Source organism: Silene latifolia, chromosome 5 (assembly GCF_048544455.1).
Source record: "Silene latifolia isolate original U9 population chromosome 5, ASM4854445v1, whole genome shotgun sequence".
Lineage (NCBI taxonomy): Eukaryota > Viridiplantae > Streptophyta > Magnoliopsida > Caryophyllales > Caryophyllaceae > Silene > Silene latifolia.
This window is the reverse complement of record NC_133530.1, coordinates 6,306,950-6,316,524: the sequence shown is the minus strand read 5'-3', so window position 1 is coordinate 6,316,524 and position 9,575 is coordinate 6,306,950. Positions and strand designations below refer to the sequence as shown.

The window sequence follows — 9,575 nt, the reverse complement described above, 5'->3', positions numbered from 1 at the left end:
TACACAATTTTATATATGTACAAATTATATATGAAATCTACACGCTAATGATATCATTTTTACCACGAATCAAATTATGTTATTTTCATAATTTTCTTAATGATATTTTTTTCCAAATGAAATGTAAAATTTTTTTATATAAAAATTAGAAACATCACTTGAATATAATATAGGAAATAAATATTATAATAATTAAAAGATTCTCACTTTTTTTTTTACATCAAAAAATATTATTTATGATACTTTCCTAAATTAATTTTTAACATCACCCACCTTATGATAATTTTCTGATGTGGACAATTCAACTATTTATATGTAGTATATTTACCACACCTACGTTATTTTTCAATGTGAGATAAATAACACACGAAAAGGTACACCATCTTTTTTGTACCTATTTCGATATCCAACCCGATTTAATAATGAGAAAATATTATACTATCTATTTATATTCGTACGTTTTTTTTTCCATTTTTTGTCATAATTAAAATATGTACAAATGATATGATTTAAATTACATTTTTTTTCCTAACACGACTTTTAAGGTGTAATTGAGGGAGCAATCAAATGTATAAACAAATGCAAAATATTTTCTTTTTCTGGTGCGATTTTGATTATTGGTTAAAAATTATGATGTGTTTTAGTTACTCAAATGTAATGAGGCATAATAATTACCTATATTTGAAAGTTAAAAATATTTAATTCTACTATTTATCAAAGTAAAAAAGCTCATTATTGATTTGTTTGTTGATTCAAGATCTTTTTATGCAACACTTGATTGTATTATAATTCATAAATTTTCTATTTTATTGCCGAGATTATCATTATATGACACATTAATAACCAATTTATGTATATTTAGCATCCATTTTATTTTTTAATTATGATTTTGTCTTAAATAAAGTTATTATACTATCGATTGTCTTAAAATAAACAATATAATATCACTAATATAGTAATATATAATCGCTTTTATAAATATCTACGTGATTAATATCTGTATAGTATTGTTGTAACTAAGGTTTGCCGCTAATACAAACTCTTATAAGAAAATTTTCAAGCGATTCAAAAGATTTTTGGTTGATACCCCTAAGTTTCAAATATGACTCATATTTATTATCATGTGATACGTCACCTCATGATAATCTTCTAATGTGGGACAATTCAACTATTTATATGTAGTATATTTACCACACTTACATCATTTTTCAATGTAGGATAAACAATATACTTAGAAATACACTATCTTTTTGGCACCTAATTCGACATCTAACCCAGTTTAATAATAATAAGAAGAAAATACTATACTATTTATTAATATTCGTATAGTATATTTTTTTAACTTCTATCGTAATTAAAATATGTGCAAATAATATGATACTATATTCTAATGCTAGCATTTATTTAACACGAATCTAATTATATAATTTTTCAAAAAAAAATTATGTTACTTTAATTTGTTAGACATAATATAAAATATATATATATATCATATCGTGAAGATAATGATATAAACTCTTAAGAGCTCTCCTAGACAATGCTTAAGATACTCAGAAGTTTTTGGGTTGGTATTTAGGTTCTAAGGATTTCTTGTATTTATAATCACTAGTTGTTGCACCGCGCCCTACCGGGCGCGGTACCCCAATTTAATAAATCGTTTATATCATTATCAAATATCGTAGTGAAATTTGAAAACACATTAGAACGTTAGGCTCTTTTAATGTTCATGTGACTGTTATACGGCAGGGAATTTATTTAAACTTCATTTACACCTGTATTTAAATAAAATATGCTGGGACAATAATAACGATACGCGAGATCTGCCACTACACATTTCAATTTGCTGCTATTGATGTTGGGAATCGCAGTGCCCGAAGATCGATATTTCTATCTAGTGTGGGCAGTTTTAGATCAAATGTGCAACGTAAGTATTTGTGACATTTAAGTGCTACAGTTTGAATTTAAGATAGGCATTAGGTCGCGAGAATATTGGCATAAGAACTTCAGCACTTTGAGGAGTCGGGTAACATAGACACTACACTTGTGCACGCAACAACGAGGCTAACAAACATACAGCGATAAACGATAATATAATTTAGGGATTATGATTTATCCTGACCAACATCAATAGGTAATGCCAACATCAATACCTATCGCTCCGCTCGGAAGAACCATAGGAAAGCAAGTAAGCAACCATTAAAAACTTTGTGGATTTTGGATCGATCCTTATTTTCTCAGCATTACCCCATTTTCATCCCCACCGCTATCTCTAGCATCATCACTGTCGTCGTATTTCCCAATGTTCCACAAAGTTTTCTCGCTTCAATTCTGATTCGCTGACATTATAGCAAGTCCAAGTACAAGGGTATGGCTTATGTACTCAACATATTGACTATATAAAGGCACTTAAAGTTTGAAACTACTCTTAAATAGTGCATAGTGAAGTGTCCTAAACTCCTGATCTTAAATTGTCAAGCCTATGGGCCAATGTGCCACACACTCATGGTTCATGTTAACGACCTACAAAAAGTACCTTTAATGTGTTGAATATGATCTCGAATTCTACTCATGTCAGTCACCATACCTGACCAGTGACCATTGCCGGCTGGTCTGCCAGCGGTAACACATCAGGTAAACTCTCGGAATTTGGTGTTCAGCCATGGTCCACAATCAAGTCCTCTTTTGTTGCACTCCAGCCCTTTAAAAACATTGTTAGCTTCGCAATGTAAGCAATCAAAAGCCAAAGATCAACCACCAGATTATCCACGATTGGAAACAGATGTTGAAGTTAAATACAACACTATAACCATCTAAATTGGCAAATCAATACAAGTACGAAGCACCATTCAAACTTCAAACAACCATCTAAAGTGGCAAATCAGATTCAGAATACAACATAAAAGTTGTTCCAATAAAAATGCTCATCGTCTATTTGCTGAATCCAGCATCTGTAGCCATATACGATAATATGACGTACAAACGAAAAAAATTGCCGTCAAACATTTGGCCAAGCAATGAATTTATACTGATAAGATGCTTTCAAAGAGCTTCATAAGCCGAGTGCCAAGACAACTATAACTACTGCTAAATTCTGCTATTCATAGTTAAAAGTCAAAATTTACAATTCCGGATAATCCGAAAGTACTTTTAATTCGACATTCTTCAGGTTCCCTGTCCAAAGACCTATGCATCTTCATCGCACAATTCCTCAGCTTGCAAATCAGAAATCAGCAGATCACTAATCAATGAGCAACCCAGAATTTAGGTAAGACACCAAATACACAGTTTAGTTCAGTAAAAAAAAGCCGAATCATATTCATAGGCAAGCGGAAACTATCTGCATACTTCTTCTTTCTGAGCATTATATCCTCCATGGTTTTCTCATGCTCTACCTTCAGTTGTGCTGCTTTGTCCATATAGAGCCTCTTTTCCTGCACAGTAAATTGCAATAATTAAATCCATCATCAGAAATCAATTAAATTAATATCCACGGAAATTGCAAAGGGCGCATAGGTTGTGATGAGAAGTAGCCTCATCGGTCATGGCCTTCCACTTAGCTCCAGCATCCGTAGCAAGCTCCTTAATACCCTTGGAATCAGGGTGCTCTTCCATGTACATCTTCCTGAAATCAAAATAACAAACGAAAGCAATGAAAGCCTCAAACAATATAAAAGAGAAAATAGATCTAAAAAAGGAACATATACTACTATTTACACGATAATGTATAGCAATTGTTTAATACATGAAATCGAAACAACAGCAGTTGCAGGTGTTGTCATAAACAGCAGACCAAACATAAACGTAGTCAAACATATAGCGAAATGATTACAAATGATTCACATTACAAGGAGGTGAGCAAATGATTTACGAAATAATAGAGTAAAACCAGCAAGTAACCCTAATTCATACTACAATCAGTCGAAACAAACAAATTCAATCAAGTATTAATCAAAAACAAATTAAATGAAAAAATTGGATCTGAAATGGCTGATCTAACAACAATATTAGCAAAATCTACACACCGGTTTTAATTAAACTGAAACAATAGCGAAATCTAGGCGTATTCCACAAGAACTGAGATAGTAGCTTAGCTAATCAGAAATAAGAAACCCTGGGTCATAGTGTTGATGAGAAGGTCTGTTATAAAACGGTTTTACAATCAATCAACGTATTATAAAACCGCATTCTATTCTATTCTATTCACCCAATAAGCCACAGAGTAGTTAAAAAAACAAGAGAGTTAATAATAACACTCGAGTAAGACGGTTTTATACCAGCGAGTGAAAGCGATCCCGTCTGAAAAGAAAATGCAAGCATTTGATGAAATGGTAAAGTAAGATGGATCGCCATTGGGAGGGTGTTATCATGGGGAAAACACTAAAGGTCAGCATAAAATTGTCCCAGGCCATCTTTTCCTAGTGGCCTTTGGCCTCCCGACCTTCTCTGATTCATTTTCCCTCAGCCACGTGTACAGACCTCATGAAGACAGTGAATACTGGGTTGTTCACTAAACAAAATGGAAGAATGAATTAAGCTTAATAGGCTGGAAATTAAAGATGAAATTGCATCGCTCGTTTACCGAACTACAAAATAATATTGGGTTGTTCATTATCAAAAATCAGTACTCCTATTATCTCTACTAATGAAAGGAGGGAACAAAAATGGAATCCCAAATTAGGTGAAACCCCAAGTAAATAGAAGGAAGAGACTCCGAGAAAGCAGAATAACCAGATGAGAAATGAGCAAATAGGGTAGAGATGGTCGGGACTCGAAAACTCATAAAATCGTGGCGCTACTAAATATGAAAAATCACTACAAATTTTACCTCCTAGCTCTTTTCTAAGAACCCGCAAAATCAGTCCTCAAAATACAGAAATTAAAAACAACAAAATCAAATAACTATGGATAATGTCAAAATGTAAAAATCTCAAACAACATAAACTATGGACAATCTAATTAATCAAACAAATGACCTATGACCAAATCAACCAAGAACTATATTAAATTTTAAAAAGAGAAAGGAAAAATGAGGATACCTAACAGAAAAGCCCCACCAGTACCCTTTCAAAACCGATGCATTTGGGAACGAGGGTAGTTCGGTACCTAGAATGTTGAAGATCAGCTCTAACCTCGAAAAAAAAAACAATCAAGATAAAATTAATTTAAGGGAGCTAAAATGAGAGAATGACCTGAGGAATGTTGAGGCGGAGCTACTGAAGGGGCTATCTATGGAGTCTGTGACATCCACCGACCACTACCATCACCAGTCACACCACAACCATCCTGAACTATTCCAGCAACGATCGACACCAACGAGCATAGAACACCTGCCTACTACAAACACCATCGATGAACCCATCAGAGTGCAGCTAGATTTGTAAAACAATAATTAAGACGGGAAGGTGGAGAGTTGCTGGGTAGTAGTTGAGATTAACTATGGAGGTGCTCTCCTGTTAAGAGTTTAGAGAAGGGAGCAGATGACACGGGACAACGTGTTGTAAGGGGAGTGTAGAACGTACTCGTTTTGTGTGTGGATAATAATGTGCAAAATCAACACACACCTAGTGCCCACAGTTGCACAATCGTTTCACTTTAAGATCAGGAGAATAATTGTTTCACTTTAACAACAAGAGAAGAATCGTTTTAACTTTTAGACAGGAGAAGCACCTGATACTCACACAACATGCACTACATCAATTGCAAGACCTGAGCACATGAACTTTATACGCTATCAAAGTAAAATAACAAAAAAAAAAAAAATTAATGACCAGCACATTATAGAAAAATCAACGGTTTAAACTCACAAACCAATTAAAGAACACAAATGAGCCAGGAAAAATATACTAACTCCCTTACACTATACATCAGACGATGTTGATACACATCTTTTAAAGAAAGAACACAAATAAGTATGTGAGGCGAGAGACGATGTTGGCACACATCTTATACGTAGACTATTTATGTAGACCTACACCAAATGAACAAAGATTCTGGGTTCCTGCAATTTACGACACTACTCCGTATGCTTCAAATATATTCTTTATCCTTTATTTGGACTGCCAAATAGATAGACATTAGGCAAGATCATTCAAAGACATGGTGCAGCTAATTACAGTTTTAAAAGTAAATAAAATAAGAATCAAATAGTAAATTTCTAATCAGCTTTAAGATACGACTCTGAAAAAACTAAATGCATGTGGGAAGGTAGTTTGCAAATGTAAAGTAGAAAACCTGCTCCTAAGAACCAGTAATGTGCCCGAATTAACCTAAGACCAGGGAGTTGACTTTTCCATGAATCCATCCTGACGAACAAACAAACACTGAATTTAAAGGACAACATAATAAACAATATGCGGGGTAAACGGACCCAAGATACAAGCGAGGTTAATAATGAATGATTAGAAAAACACTAAACGATACCGTAAAGCGTTAATACATAAACCACCAAACAAATCAGCAAATTTGCCAATAAACACCCTCCCAGTTCACTAACCTTTTAAAAGAACTACAAGCAATTCCAGCACTCGGGAGCATTTCCATGCCTCCATCTTGAGGAACTAACAAACCCTGTATATGAAGGACAACATAGTAAACAATAAGGGGAGGTAAACCATCCAAAGATAACAAACGAGCTTAATAATAAACGGTTATGAAAGCAGAAAACAATTACTCTCTTTCAGCGCACTAAACGAGCTTAATAACCAACGGACTGAACTTTGGGGCAACTTTCGCCATCCCAGCAACAACTGCCACCACCAACGGAAAATCTCATATATAATCAATAAATGGAGAAGGTTGTCCAACAAAGATCAGAATAAAATAACACAAATAAAGCAGATTAGTATACATAACACAACAGTACATCGCCATTCGAGAAAACACAAACAAATTAACACCAATAAAGCGGAATTCGAAGAATAAAAAATAGGAAAAAAACCTCAAAATATGACCACAAAGCTATGTTGTCCAAACAATGAAATCAGTACCAACGAAAAACCCAACAAATTTGACAACAAACAGACTGCGAGCTCACTAACCTTTTAAGAGCACTTTGAGGAATTTCAGCCCCAAGAGCATTCCCACCCTGAGGAACTAACAAAGCCTGCACTTAAACAACAACAACATAACAACCAATAATTAGGGTAAACGGACCAAAAATAACACAGGGGCATTCAAGATCCAAAGAGAGAAAAACCCAGGAAACTCAAACTAAAACATGATTGAATAAAGAATATAAGGTGATAATAAACTCAACAAAGAATCAAAAGCCTTGATTTGATGATAAAAGGGGGAGAAATTGAACACTAAATACCAACGATTTTAAGAAACTATCCACAACACACAGTAAATGAACACTCAGCCGAAAACAAAATTAACACAGCTCATCAAACCGAAACAACGAATAACTACAGAGTGAGACGGGAATAAAACCTGTAGCTGAAGTGTGATGACAACCCGAGCCGAAATGCGATGATGTTGTCTATACACCCAAAACGAAATCATTGATAACTGCTAATATTGGCCACCCAGAAATAAAGGAATCCAGAACAAATGTGTAAATCAATACCCTAAAACAAACAAAATCAAACTAAATAAACAACAAAAATGGAAATAATCAGTATACTACCCTATGAATAACGAAATCAAACTGATAAACAACAAAAATGGAATTGAATCGCAAAAAGAGAACATACCTTTGAAAGAGATTTTCGATTATAGTTGAGCTGGAGAGGTCGATGATTATTTGAGGAGCGAGGAGTGGCTGTGAGTTGAGGGGATTTTAGATTATTTATTTTAGTTGAGTTTTTGGGATTTTGAGTGGACGAGAGTCAGTAGTCAGTAGAGAGATGTATGAAGGAGTGGCTGTGAGTGATAGAGATAAATGGAGGGATGAGATGTGAAGGGGGAGATCAACGGTAGAGGGGAGAACTTGGGTGATACTATTCATAGCTACAGTACCACCAAGTTCTCCCTTTTTAAGATGTAGGGATATGATCACCCACCTTATGCTAAACTTTCGATGTGGGACAATTTTATTATTTATACGTAATATATTCACCACACCAACATATTTTTCAATGTGGGACAAATAACATACTTAAAAATACACCATCTTTTTCGCACCTAATTCGACATCTAACTCGGGTTAATAATAATGAGCAAATACTATACTCCCTCGATTCAAGACCAAATACAACATTCCTTTTTTTTACACTATTCATGAACGAATAGAATCTTTATGATTCCTTGCAATACGTAAGACAAAATATGGTCATGTGGGATCTTATTTGCTTCACCTATAAAGTACAATGAGAATATCAAATTTTTAATTTTTTTATAATGTAAACTTAAAGATATTTACGTTGTAATTTGTGTCTTGGCAAGTGTGTAAATGAAAATGTTGTATTTGGTTTTGAATGGAGGGAGTACTATTTATTAATATTCGTACGTTTTTTTACTAATAATTTTTTGGCAAATAAGATGTATAAGTTTTTATATAAAGATTATAAACATCATTTGAATATAATACATAATATAGAAATATAGAAAAAATATTAATATATCATACTGTGAAGATAATGATATAAACTCTTAAGAGCTCTCCAAAACAATACTGAAGAGACTCAAAAGGTTTTTGGTTGTTATATAGGTTCCAATGATGACTCCTATTTATAATCATAGGATCACCCACCTTATGTTAATCTTTCGATGTGAGACAATTCTATAATTTATACGTATTATAATCACCACACTAACATTGTTTTTCAATGTGGGACATATAACATATTAAAAGAAGTACACCATCTTTACTACTCGTATGTGCAAATCATATGAAATCTATACTCTAATGAAAGCATTTTTTACCACGAATCTAATTATATTATCTTCATAATTTTTATAAGAACATTTTTTTGCCAAATGAAATGTCAAAATTTTTATATAAAAATTAGAAACTTCTCATGAATATAAATAGGAAATATAGATATTATAATAAATAAAAGATTCTCCACTTTATTTTTTATGTGGAAAATATTATTTATAAAACTTTCCTAAATTAATTTTTGATGATGTGGACGCTCTAGAATCGATCGAAAAAACTCTCTTTTATATATATATATAGATTTTGGTTAATATTATTGTACCATGCAGCAACAACATCACAACATAATTTTTTAAAACTATATGGTACAAAATTTTTTGTTTAAAAAATCAATTATGACGGAGTATTTACTTGGAATATAAAACTCGGCAACTTAACTATCAGCCGCGAGTTAATTTAGTTTTCAACTAGAATTTAAAGAAAATTTTAATTTTTTTTTACTGTAAAAAAACAAATAAATTTTAATTTAATTTACAAGTGATTAAATTTTTTTTAATAAAATTTTAAAAAATTTAAATAAATAATTCGCAATTGTTGTAATAAATATTTTTTTAATAATAACACCACGATAAGTTAACAGTAGAAAAACTTTAAAATATGTTCTTTTTAGAAAAAATAATCCTCTCAGATCTGTATAGAAAACCGTTCATCACCGAGGATTTATGTACTTGGAGCAAAAATTCTGGCAACTTTA

At 32.7% G+C, this 9,575-nt stretch overlaps 1 protein-coding gene and 1 long non-coding RNA gene across 4 annotated transcripts in view; both read right to left on the bottom strand.

Annotated features, from left to right (window-relative positions):
- LOC141656532 (putative disease resistance protein RGA1) overlaps positions 1-9,575 on the bottom strand; it is a 35,104-nt gene that overhangs the window by 2,998 nt on the left and 22,531 nt on the right. The gene's annotated exons all lie outside the window — the stretch shown is intronic.
- On the bottom strand, positions 3,003-7,851 carry LOC141655835 (uncharacterized). 3 transcript variants are annotated; one of them, XR_012548202.1, is made up of 10 exons: positions 7,695-7,851; positions 7,432-7,568; positions 7,038-7,102; positions 6,671-6,746; positions 6,494-6,567; positions 6,232-6,302; positions 5,190-5,334; positions 5,037-5,103; positions 3,346-3,622; positions 3,003-3,238 (listed from the first exon to the last, which is right to left on the bottom strand). It is a non-coding gene; the product is annotated as an uncharacterized LOC141655835 (long non-coding RNA). The 3 variants fall into 3 exon arrangements; XR_012548203.1 differs by having other exon boundaries at positions 7,432-7,480; XR_012548204.1 differs by having other exon boundaries at positions 5,190-5,331; positions 7,695-7,843.